Here is a 13,505-nt window from a genome sequence, read left to right as displayed (position 1 = left end):
ACTCAACTGTTAGTTAAAATAAGTACAAACAAGCACCGGTACCTAAACACAAAAATGGTTTAATTGCTTTTCGTGATGAGCTAACGCATCAAAAAGTTCCCTTCAAAACCATCAACAGTTTTGATTACCCACCAAGGTCGATCAACGTATAAACTATTCCTTTTTTTTTTACTCATATAAATTGTTAAAAAAAATTTACTACCGGTAGCCTTTTTTTTCTAATCTTTCTACTTTTGTAAAAACTTTATTAAGGTGTTGTGACCATGCCATAACTGATGGTCCTGCTTTGGCATCATGCTCGTTATAGCGTCCGTATTTTGTCGCTGCTACCTTTTTCTAGACCTCTACTATGTTTAACATATATTGTTTTTCGTTGTGATGGTCAGAAATAAAAACAAACTGAACTGATCACTGATGTCCACTGTATTTTCATGAAAACCTGGAATTCTGGACAACCTAAGTTGCCAGGATTGCCAGATATCAAAGCCTAAACTCGCACATTTTTGAAAATTGGCATCTTTCTACCAAATTGGTAACTCTGCTTGACCGAGGCCTCCAAAAACAATGCTCCTCAATGAAATAACTACTACGAATTAGGTAAAAATCTGAAATGTGATAGCCTACAATTTTTACATAAAAAGTTATATTATATTTAGAAAAAAAGTGGCCCAATTGGGCGCCAGCCAAAAAAGCGCGCCCAACGCGAATTTTGGCGCCCGGAGAAATCAAAAGTAGCCCAATTGGGCGTAAAAGCGCCCAATCTGGCAACCCTAAATTGTGAGTCTGAGTTCTGAGTGTGACCAGGGTTGTCACACAGGTTTAAGAAAAAGAGCCATACAATGTCGAAAAAAAGGCCAAACTGGGTAAAAAAACAGCCAAATTGTTCAATAACGTTAATAACGTTGTTAATAATGCAGAATAACGTTAACAACGTCAATAACGTTACAACAACACAGTCTACATTCTAGTACACAAGAACAATTCCAAATCTTCATCCTCTACACTCTACACCAGGGATGTCCAACCTTTTTGGCCAAAGGGCCACATGTAGTTTACAAATGGTTGCGTGGGCCACTTGAGTATTTACTGCTAATTTGTAATCTTAAAAATGACTGTCTGATAATTTCTAATTAAAACCCTTACACCCAAATTCTAATCTTAGAAATGTGTTTGTACACTTTATGGGTTAGGCTAACTAAGAAGAGTGAAGTTGGTTTTAAAGTGGTTTAAGGATTTTAGTTGAAAGCAAGCCAGCAGCAAAGCGTAAAAAATGTAAATTGGCAATTGACCCTTCTGATGTTGCCGGAACAGCGGAGTTGCGCGTCCAGTAATGTATTGTCCGGCTGTCCCTAGGTTCATCCACAAAAAACTTGCTCGCAAAAGTAAGTGCTGCCGAATAATGATGTCAAGAAAACTGCCAATCTATGAATCCTCTGATCTTTTTCTTAAGAAACAATTTTTTTTTTGGAAAATTCTAGCAATAGAAAGTTTTGAACTTCTCTCGCTAAAAGCAAGAAATAATGCTAATTGACTGACTCTTGAAGCACCAGTACTATTGTGTGGAAAAGGATGGACGCAACAATGTGGAAAATGTGATGCCTAACAATGTGCATTGTGATACAATAAAATTAACTTGAACAGTTGCGCACCCCATGCACTAGGGATTATAGAGTAATAAAAAAAGAAAGCAAACAATAAATGCCAATTTATCGGATGGTAAGTTTGCCATAAATTACGTTGGCGATTGAGTTGATTATATAATATATGTCATTTCGAAAAATATCACGCGGGCCACTCAGAACCTTCTCGCGGGCCACATGTGGCGCGCGGGCCACTGGTTGGACGCCCCTGCTCTACACTGTAGAGTCTACAGTGTTTCCACTCGAATCTTTGGCATTGGCATAAACATTGTCCAGACAACTTTTCATAAAATACACCAAGCACTGTCTAAAAAATCGTAATAACACTTTTCAGTCTCAATTTCCGAAAGACATTCATTTAAATAGCTAGTTTGATAGTATGTGCCAACTGCTTCCAAAAAAAGCCAAATATTGAAAACAAAAGGCCATGGGGCCAAACAAATTTTTTTGCGCCAGCTGGCTCTAAAAAGGGCCAAATTTGTGAAATTTGGCCCCAAAGGGCCAATCTGACAACCCTGAGTGTGACATGCTGTTACTGTAAGTTGTCAGTCACTGTCATCGGCAGTGTTGCCATCTAGGTTTTTTTAAAAAAACTAGATGAACCTAAAAAAGACTACAATAAACCAAATTGAAGCAGAAATAAACTAAAAAATAAACCAACATACAATACTGATGACAAATTGCATTACGACACATGAAGCTAAAAACAGGATAAGCCAATGACTCATCGCATTATTTACCGAGCGTTTTTTGGGGATTGTTTCATTGTGCAGATCGCGTAGAAGTATTCCGCCAGAATGACAGTGCTGTTCGGAGCAGTTTGGATATAAAACAGCATTCACAAAAGCCGCTATTGTACTTTTAATACAGTTGAATTCGCCTATAGTGACACCTGAAGGGACCGCGGAAATAGTGTCACCATAACCGAAGTGTCACTATAGCCGAATTCTACTCAACTGTTGCGTATGCAAACGGGACTTTGCAACAGGTGTCACTATAGGCGAAGTGTCACTATAGCCGAAGTCACTATAGGCGAATTCTACTGTATACAGAACAATATCACAAAATTATTACACGTTCAAGAGAAGGAAAATATCTTTCTAATAAAAAAGATTAATTGTTTATGTTAACAAAATACGAATTTTAGTGGTCCTTGAAAAAATGGTCACAAATACGCACATAGGTTGGTTGGAATCTTTATTTTCAGACTAACAAAGACTTGGTATGTTATTCCTGGTAGTTTCGCATACTTGTAGAACAGCGTCTCTTAACCTGGAGGTCGCGACACCCAAGAGGGTCATGTTACGGTCATTTCATGAAGGTCGCAAAAACATTCATACAGGATTTTTTAAATCGCAAAGAATTCCGGAAAAATGAAAAATCTTTGCAGCAATCACTTTAGTATACAGTACACTATTAAGTAGCCTACAGTGTAGCGATCCATTATTGCGTTTGCGTCTAACAAGTTTCCCTTTTCTTAACTATAGTGAAGCCGTTTAACCTACTGTATATGTTATTTCCTAATGATTCTGCAATTTTCCATGCAACCCGGCAACATGACTTCAACTATCGGAAACTTCACTCTGTCAATCTCGGTGACCGGGCCCCAAATTTTTTTCCCACGAACTTTTTGTTAAATCGCATACAGTTTGTATTAATACAGTGTGAATGCAAACATTTTGCGTTGGCGTGTTTGGTTCAGTGCGGTACCTCTAAATACCCATTGTCAGGCATTGTCGGGCATTGTCAGGCATTGTCGGGCATTGTCAGGCATTGTCAGGCATTGTCAGGCATTGTCAGGCATTGTCGGGCATTGTCGGCTTCTCGGGGGGTTGTGGAGCATTTCTAGGGGTTGTCAAGCATTTTCAGGGGTTGTCAGGCATTGTAGAGTACGGTAGCTACTTTCAGGCATTGTTGGGAATTTCCAGGCATTGTCTAAGATTTCCAGGCATTGTCGCTCATTATCAGTGGTTGACGGGTTTGTTAGGCATTATAGAACATTTTCAGGCATTGTCGAACATTTTCAGGGGTTGTCGAGCATTTTCAGGGGTTGTCAGGCATTGTAGAGTAGCTACTTTCAAGCATTGTTGGGAATTTCCAAGCATTGTCTAGGATTTAAAGGCATTGTCGATCATTATCAGTGGTTGACGGGTTTGTTAGGCATTATAGAACATTTTCAGGCATTGTCGAACATATTCAGGGGTTGTGGAGCATTTTCAGGGGTTGTCAGACATTGTAGAGTAGATACTTTTAGGCATTGTTGTGAATTTCCAGGCATTGCCTAGGATTTCCAGGCATTGTCTAGGATTTCCAGGCATTGTCGATCATTATCAGTGGTTGACGGATTTGTTAGGCATTATAGAACATTTTCAGGCATTGTCGAACATATTCAGGGGTTGTGGAGCATTTTCAGGGGTTGTCAAGCATTGTAGAGTAGATACTTTTAGGCATTGTTGTGAATTTCCAGGCATTGTCTAGGATTTCCAGGCATTGTCTAGGATTTCCAGGCATTGCAATGTCGATCATTATCAGTGGTTGACGGATTTGTTAGGCATTATAGAACATTTTCAGGCATTGTCGAACATTTTCAGGCATTGTCGAGCATTTTCAGGCATTGTCAGGGGTTGTCAGGCATTGTAGAGTAGCTACTTTCAGGCATTGTCGATAATTTCCAAGCATTGTCTAGGATTTCCAGGCATTGTCCGTCATTATCAGTGATTGGCAGGCTTGTTAGGCATTGTCGAACATTTTCAGGGATTGTCGAACATATTCAGGGGTTGTCGAGCATTTTCAGGGGTTGTGGAGCATTTGCAGGAGTTGTCAGGCATTGTAGAGTAGCTACTTTCAGGCATTGTTGGGAATTTCCAGGCATTGTCGAACATATTCAGTGGTTGTGAAGAAAGGGGCGTTCTTCCCGGCTATCAGCACAAGGCTGAGCACTCACTAGTAGGCCTACAGCGAGCAACTGCGATTCGCCAACCATAACGGTGTAGCTTCCACGCTAGCCATTCAGACTTTCCAATCAACAATATGTTTCTCGGCAGCCGATTTGTAGCAAGAATTGACAGCGATAGACACGTGTTTCGCCCATGAGGCTGGGCTCATCAGTATCGCATTGTATTCTGCCACAAATTTATTCGACCACCGCTTTACCAGTCAGTTTAACTCTTATCTTTGTGGAAACAAAGAAAGAGCCAACAAAACCAGCAGGCGCCAGGGCAGAGGACATTGTGAAGAAAGGGGCGTTCTTCCCGGCTATCAGCACAAGGCTGACTGGCTGAGCACTCACTAGTACAGCGAGCAACTGCGATTCGCCAACCATAACGGTGTAGCTTCCACGCTAGCCATTCAGACTTTCCAATCAACAATATGTTTCTCGGCAGCCGATTTGTAGCAAGAATTGACAGCGATAGACACGTGTTTCGCCCATGAGGCTGGGCTCATCAGTATCGCACCGTATTCTGCCTCATGGGCGAAACACGTGTCTGTCGCTGTCAATTCTTGCTACAAATCGGCTGCCGAGAAACATATTCAGTGGTTGTTAGGCATTGTCGAAAGTTTTCTTGGGTTGTCGATCATTTCCAGGTTTATCAGGCATTGTCGAAAAATAAAAAATCCAAAAAATCCATAAAAAGTCCAAAATATCCATTGCTGAAAAATAACAATTGTTTTTGATGATTTTGAATCTCGATTTAGTGTTTTTCATGAAATCGAAGAAATAGTCGACTACGTCTCATACCCGTTCAAGTCGGATTTAATTGTGTCTACTCTCTACTAATTTCTCTCAAAATAAATGAAATATTTTTGTTGGAAACAGGTAAGTAGGTACGATTGAAGTGGAAATGTAGACATTGAAGATTCGAGCATCCGAAGATGATTTCTGGTGGTTTGTTGTTGATGCAAAATAGTGCAATATCAAAAGATGTGCGGAACACATCCATTCTATATAGTTTTGGTTCAACTTATTTATGTCAATCTGCATTTTCATTTGTGAACGTAATCAAAAAAAGCAACGTGCTGTGCTAACCGACCGCCACCTGGACGATTGCTTTAGACACCTGATGTAATGATAACGGCAAGCTGAAGTACCTACAACATGATGACTCTAATATTTCACTGACTCATTTAGAAGAAATTTAAAGTAAATTTACTTGTAGAACATAATTATTCTTCTCGTGTTTTATTGTAAAGAACCAAATTAACTGAAACATGAATAGACTGCTCTGTGCTGACGATGGTGGATGTGTGATAAATGTAAATGCATTTACAGTAAAGGTGTCACTGGAAAAAAATTGTTTAGTGACTTTATCACCGACCGATTGATCGCTAGTGATTAAGAAATTTTCTAGTCGATCACAATCGATGAGAAGTTGGCCATCCCTGGCCTAGTGTATAACAGGAGCAAATTGTAATAACTGCTTCCGAAGTTTGCTTAAGCTATATCTTCTTCAACAGGAATCCCAAAATAGTCAAGTGGTATAGCGTATTAAAACAACTTTAATCCTTGAGTTCCGTCAGTTCAACAAAGACAACCTGACAAACCTTGCCTCGGAATTTTAGTATGAGGCTCAAATAGAACTTAAGCCTAATCTTTTTGTTCTTCAATAATGGTGAAAACGTCTGCCCCGAATGGTCTGTGGATATAAATATCATATTTTAGTAAAATAAACAAAAAAGCAGCAAGATCAAACAAAAGTAATTTTTTAATTTTTGGAGTAGGCTATGTAACTATATGAGCTTGAGCAATGTAGGCTACTTCAAAGCAGTTCTCCATATTCAAATCTGGAAAACAAACAGTAGGCCCATAAAGAACTATAACTTCATAGGACCTCCGACCGACAATTTATGCTGACGTCTGAAAATCAAATCATCCTCTTAAATCACTAGTCTGCCTTCAAATTGCGAGTCGCTTTTTTAAAAGTATGTTCAGATTGCGGTCCGTCCCGATAGCTCAGTTGGTTAAGCGCCCCCCCCCCCCCCCTTTATGCACGAGAGAAACCGCAAGGTTCTCTGATTCAGTTCACAGGGTGTACGTACGAGCAACGCATTTTAAGGACAGTTTGTTTATATTTCTGACCATCACAGCGAATAACAATATATACCAAACTTAACAGAGGTCTAGAAAAAGTAGGAGCGACAAAACGCGAAAGTTATGACGTGCTTGACACTAAAATAGAATAATCAGCTTAAAATATGACACAAAGGTAAGCAAGAACTATTTCGAAAAAACTATCCTCTTCTTCAGGCGTACTGAGTAAACTTAGAAAATTTACTTCTAGAAAAGTTCTCAACAATATTTATTATAGCATTGTAGGCTACACTCGCACCTACAATATGGAATTATCAACTGGGGATGCGCACCCACAAAATACTTGAATAGAATCCAAGTTAGACAAAATAAGATAATTAAAATGAAAACTAAATTACTGCCACTCTATCAAGAAAATAAAATAGCCTACTAACTGTTAATTCTTTCTCTTTAGGTATCATAGCTGATACAGCCCTCGATGTACAATGATGTTCCAGTTTGATCGATCTCGTGCTTCTTGCCAAATTTTAGTAGGGTTTTTGATAAGTGGTTGAAAATTGTGCAAAAATGTGAATCTTTGTGCTCCTCTTGACTGTTTTCCTAGAATTTTTCCACTTAAAGATAAATCTTCCAGTTCGCCTTTCCTTATGGTGGCTGACTAGATGACTGCTTATGGTCTTTCGCTACCATCCTGATTGCGCCATAATCTAACCAACAGTTGTACAATGCATTGTTTTGACAATTACATTTTACTCTGATTATTTGTTAATATATGGCGCTGTTAAAACAAAATAAATTGACTTGACTTGACTTGACTTGACTTATAATGTGACCTAAGAACTTCAGCTGCCGCATTTCTAAAGATCTCAGTATCTGCTGCTCCTGGCCCATCTGTTGGAGAACTGCTCTGTTGGTTCGAAAAGCTGTCCATGGAATTTTAAGAATTCTTCGGTAAAACCACATTTCTGCAGCTTCAAGTTTTTTTCGTGTTTTTACCGTTAGTGTTTGATTGATTGATTGGTTTATTTTGTTGTGCAATATTATAACAGCAAAATCATTAAATGATGCAGCACGCTTAACGAACACAATTGAAACAAAGAAAAATAACAAATGTACGTACACTGCATCGTTGATAAGTAAATCACAACGGGAAGCTGCGAAGTGACCATGACGGTCTTCGAGTCAAGCAGCCACCCTCAGCCAAGTCGATGAATAAACATTTAGTAAACATTACACTAAAATATCTACACTAGCAACAAAGAGTCAAGATAGGAAACAAACTTGCTTCCATGATATGTCAAAATTTTCACATCCATACATCAAAATTGACCAAACAAAGCATTTCAACAAACGAATTTTTAAGGTTTTGGAGAGCTTTCGATCTTTAAAGATTTTTGCCATGGTGTTGAAACTTGACTTTGATAATGCAATGCGTCGTCTAATTTCTTCTTCACATCGGGTGCTTGGATTCAGTATTGAGCCCAAATATTTGAATTTTTGAACCTGTTCAATTTTGTTATCATTGCAGTACACGCAAATTGTTGGTTCAGGAAGACATTGTTAATTCTACTTATTTAAGTTACTTAAGAAGACATTGTTAATTCTACTTATTTAAGTTACTTAAGAAGATATTGTTAATTCTACTTATTTAAGTTACTTAAGAAGACATTGTTAATTCTAGTTAATTCTACTTATAGCCTAAACTGGAAATAAGCAAATTTATGTTCAAATTTTATAATAATAAACTACCGGAAAACTTCAAAACTTTCTTTACACATGTATCAGCTATTCATTCGTATAACGCCCGACGTTCAAGCTCTAATTCACTTTATACTAAACAGGCAAATACCCAATTATTTCAAAAAAGTTTAAAATGCATGGGAATCAAGGTATGGGACAGTTTACCTCAAAATATGAAAAAAAAACATGAAAAAAGGCTTCAAATTTTTCAGTAAAATGTGCAAAAAACACTTCTTCAATAATCAAGAGCTATAGAAACGACATCCACTACCTGACTATGTTAATTGTTATTATTTTTTGTAGTATCTGTATTTGTTTTTTTTTCTGTTCTTCCTTCCTTTTTCTTTTTTGTGTCAATTTGCTACAATATTTAAAAACCCAATAGGCCTACTTTCTTTCGTATAACTATTTGAATGAGAGAGTGCAGACTCGATGACCTCCTACGCCAGTGGTTCTCAACCTTTTAGTCTTGGTGGACCCCTTTTGGTACCTTCGAAGCGGTCGCGGACCCCTGAAAATTTATATTTGAAATTTTGGTAGGCTGATATATCGCGTCTCCTTATGGAATCATATGTTACATAAGTTTCAAAGCAACACACTTGGAAGGATTTGCTGGATTCGCAACGCACTTGATGATTGATGAGATTGACGAAATTATGTTATTTATTTATTTGCATCAGACAAGGTTGTCCATATTAAAACCAAAACACAAAAAGACAAGACCTAAGGAGTCACTTGGATGACATGTGCAACATATCATTATAGTGCTTAAAATATGTCGTTTTATAGAAAGCGTCTGAGGACATTAATGCTATGATAAGAGAATTGAGAGACTTGTAACAACGTTGCACAAAAGCATAAACTGTTTTCCGCAATAGAGCATCAAAAGTTGTAACATTTGCATTGACTTGACATTCACGTGCACTAGTAAAGCGAGGTATATTGTGTAGAATTCGAAATGAGTCATTATATGCAATTCTAATCCGATTGATAGAAGAACGGCGATAATTGTGCCAAAGTTGACAAACATAAAGAGATGTACAGTTAGAGCGAAACAACACATTTTTTACTCTCCGTGAACATTTACTATATTTATTTTTTAATTTGTTTGCAGTACAATAAAGAGATTTAACTTGTCGCAGTATGTCCTTGTCATCTGATAATGAGGACGTGATATGCACACCTAAATACTTAACATTTTCAACAAACTCAATCGGTTCTTGGTCAAGAATAATCCTTGGGGAAGCAGACAGATCGAAATGTTTGGGCTTAAATAACACCCCAAAGGATTTTCTACAGTTAAAAGTAATGTCATGTTGCATTGCAAAGTCTTGGCAGATTTCAATCAATTCACGTAAACCAACAAGGCTGGGACAAAAGCAGCAAAGGTCATCAGAAAACATAATGTGATTTACCAATGCATTCCCTACATAGCAACCCGCTTTAGACATGTTAAGCTTTTTGGATAGATCATCAACATAGAGGGCAAAGAGGTAAGGGCTCAAAACCCCACCCTGCCTCACCCCATTTGAAACATGAAAAGGCTGAGAGAGGTGGCCACCCCATTTTACACGCATAGTTTGATGACTGTACCAATACTGTAACAAACGGACAAATTGCATAGGCACTCTTCTTTCAATCATTTTTTTAAACAATGTGTGATGATTAATTTTATCAAAAGCTTTAGAGGCATCTAGAAACACGGAAAAGACAGGTGTATCATGCGACGTATATGAATGAAGGTATGAGCTATCTGTTGGCACACAGGATCAAACATCAGTAATCCATATGCTCATTTGATGTTTTTCAATAAATTTTATCAAAAGTTAATAGAATACTTGCGACCATTAAAGAGAATTTTTTCCTTTTTTCATTTGTAAATCGACATTAGATCAACATTAATTCGTTATAATCATAGCCGCTGCAAAACTGTGAGTGGTGATGGAAATGCAAACGTTAGTCAGCAGTCTAAGTTAATCATTGATCAACAATCTGTTGTCTCAAAAGAATCAATTTAAACATAGCCAACAGAGTCTTTTTTTTTAAAGGGTTTAAGTCATTTAGTGTAGGTATATGATATGTTTTAGTTAAGAAACCAAACCTTTGTGCTACCGGTATGTCCTTTGTAATTTCAAACGACGCACCAATGCGTTGCGACTTACAGTTTGAGAATTACTGTAGGCTAATACATAAACAAAACACAAACAAATTTTCAATTTCGTAATTTATTAATCATGCTAAAAACTCAGAAACTTTCACGGATCCCCTGAAATCGCTTCACGGACCCCCAGTTGAGAACCACTGCCCTACGCATTCAGGGCTACGGTCTTTCGCACTCTCTCATTGGATGCACACTGTCAGTTTTTGTTTTATGTATGTTTCGGCGTTTCGCATCCAAACAAAAATAAAATGACCATCCATCCATCCAACACCTTCGAAGAGTTTCAATATTTAGAAAAACGACGAGGAAAAAAGAGCAAGGAAAATTTTTAAAATTTATATTGGTAAAAACAAAAAATAATAAACAGTTGCTATGTTGATCGGCCTTGGTGCGTTATCAAGAGTGTTGATGGTCTGGATGGGTGCGTTATAGTCATGGGGTGGGTGTCTCATCATGGAGGAGAGCAAGCTATTGAAGGTATTGCATCATGAAGAAGAGCTCCATTCAGCTACACTTACTGGATGGAATAATAACAACACTTCAGCAAACGGAAACTTCACTCTGCCAATCTAGGTGACCGGGCCAGCGGCGGTGGTTCAAAGCCTCTATAAGTAGGCTATGGGAAACTACAAGAATTAAGCTTTCAAAGAAGGTTTTTTAGTCCAAGAATAGAAACATCTCAAAATCAATTATCATTCCGTTGGCTACACCTAGTGCCGCCGCTCGGCACACTACGGTGCCACGGCATGCTGGTTACAAAGTAGCCCACTGGGCTGTAATGATGTTTCTGAAGAAAGGAATTTGAAAACCTTTACTTTTGTAGTTGGTGCATATAGGGCCTAGATGATGAACTGTTTTATTTTGATCAACGACGCACGAGTACAAAATAATTGACACGGCGAGAAGAACACAATAAACATAGCCAGGTCAGAGACTTTAAAGAACCGGCCTGCCACGCCCCGTGGAGGCGGGAAGCGGCGTGATTATGGGGTGGCGATGCACCCGGAAGGGAAGTCCACCAGCTTAGGTCGCGGGGGCCAGGCTGGGGAGTCTAGGTACCTGTGGAAGGAAAGTGTGGATCGAGAATTTTGTGCGACTCGTCCGCAAAAGTTAGAATGGCGGAACGGGCCAAGGAGACGGGCTTTGCTTTCTGCAAACGCAAAAAGGTCAGCTCACAACGGGCCGGGCGACAGAAGTTTTATAAAGCCAGGCAGCGCCCACGTCTCCATCACGTGACCGTAATACAGGTACGTTTGACTCCTATACCCGGTCTTCCCGTAGGCAGAGCGGATAAACTTTGGGGTCTCCCACGAAGAAGAGAAGCTTAGCTACAAGGACGATTTGAATACTCGTGGGAGACGAAAATTATATAAAATCTGGAGCAAAGGCTCAATTAATTGGTGTAAAAAAAAAGATGGCAAGTGGGAATATATTGTATGCTTTACCTACTGAAAAAGTGTTGACGTTGAACCAACGAGCACGGATGTGCACTGGCCAGACGTTGAGGCAGGTTCGCCCAGATAGGTCGGGGGGACTAGCGATCGAAGCATAGATATGACTAGGCTACGTTACCAGGAAAAATATAGAATAGTGGGATGAAACTTTGGAGGTTGCATCGAGTTGATCGGGAAATCATGTTTATCGATGAGTTAAAAGCAACGCGAGGTTGATCCGAGCGGGAAAGAGCAGCATATCGGGAGAAGGTAGTGTGTGATAATCTAAAATATTGCTTTAACTGCAGACAGTGCACACCGTTTCGACCTCCCGGTCTCATCAGTGCAGTAGTTAAGGTGTTAAACTGTTTTATTCGCATCAACAGCGCACGGGTACAAATAATTGACACGGCGAGAGAGCACAAACAATTATAGCCAGGTCGAAGACTTTCAGAAACCGGCCTGCCACACCCCGCGGCGGCGGGGAGCGGCGTGATTTATGGGGTGACGATGCACCCGGAGGGGTAAGTCCACCAGCTTAGGTCGCGGGGGCCAGGCTGGGGAGTCGAGGTACCTGTGGAGGGAGAGTGTGGATCGAAAACGTTACATGACCCGTCCGCAAATTTAGAATGGCGGAGCAGGCCAGGGAGACAGGCTCTTTCTGCATTGCCCAGAAAGATGGCCTGCGACGGACCGGGCGACCCGTCGCGTGTGGACGCTGGAACCAGCAGTAATTGACCGCCGGACGGCGCCCACGTCTCCCTCACGCGACCTCGGCGCAGGTACTTGACTCTTATACCCAGTCTGCCTGTAGGCAGAGCAGATAAAATTGGGGTCTACCATGAGGAAGAGAGTCAACTATTTAAGGATAGTGTTGAACTGTTTTATTCGCATCAGTAGCTCACGGTACAAAAGATTGACACGGTGAGAGAGTACAAACAAACATAGCCAGGTCGAAGACTTTCAGAAACCGGCCTGCCACACCCCGCGGCGGCGGGGAGCGGCGTGATTTATGGGGTGACGATGCACCCGGAGGGGTAAGTCCACCAGCTTAGGTCGCGGGGGCCAGGCTGGGGAGTCGAGGTACCTGTGGAGGGAGAGTGTGGATCGAAACACTATATGGCCCGTCCGCAAATTTAGAATGGCGGAGCGGGCCAGGGAGACAGGCTCTTTCTGCATAGCCCAGAATGAAGCCCTGCAACGGACCGGGCGACCCGTCGCGTGTGGACGCTGGAACCGGCAGTAATTGACCGCCGGGTAGCGCCCACGTCTCCTTCACGCGTCCTCGGCGCAGGTACTTTGACTCTTATACCCGGTCTGCCAGTAGGCAGAGCGGATAAAATTGGGGTCTCCCAAGAGGAAGAGAGTCGAACCATTTAAGGATAATTTGGCTCTCGTGGCAGACGAATATTCAATAAAAATGTGGAGCAGAGGCTCGATGAATCAATATACTGTAATAAAAAAAAAATATATATATATATATAGGTGGGAGTGTAATTAAT

This window comes from Aplidium turbinatum, chromosome 2 (assembly GCF_918807975.1).
Source record: "Aplidium turbinatum chromosome 2, kaAplTurb1.1, whole genome shotgun sequence".
NCBI classification, from domain to species: Eukaryota; Metazoa; Chordata; class Ascidiacea; order Aplousobranchia; family Polyclinidae; genus Aplidium; species Aplidium turbinatum.
Note: the sequence above shows the minus strand (reverse complement) of the source record.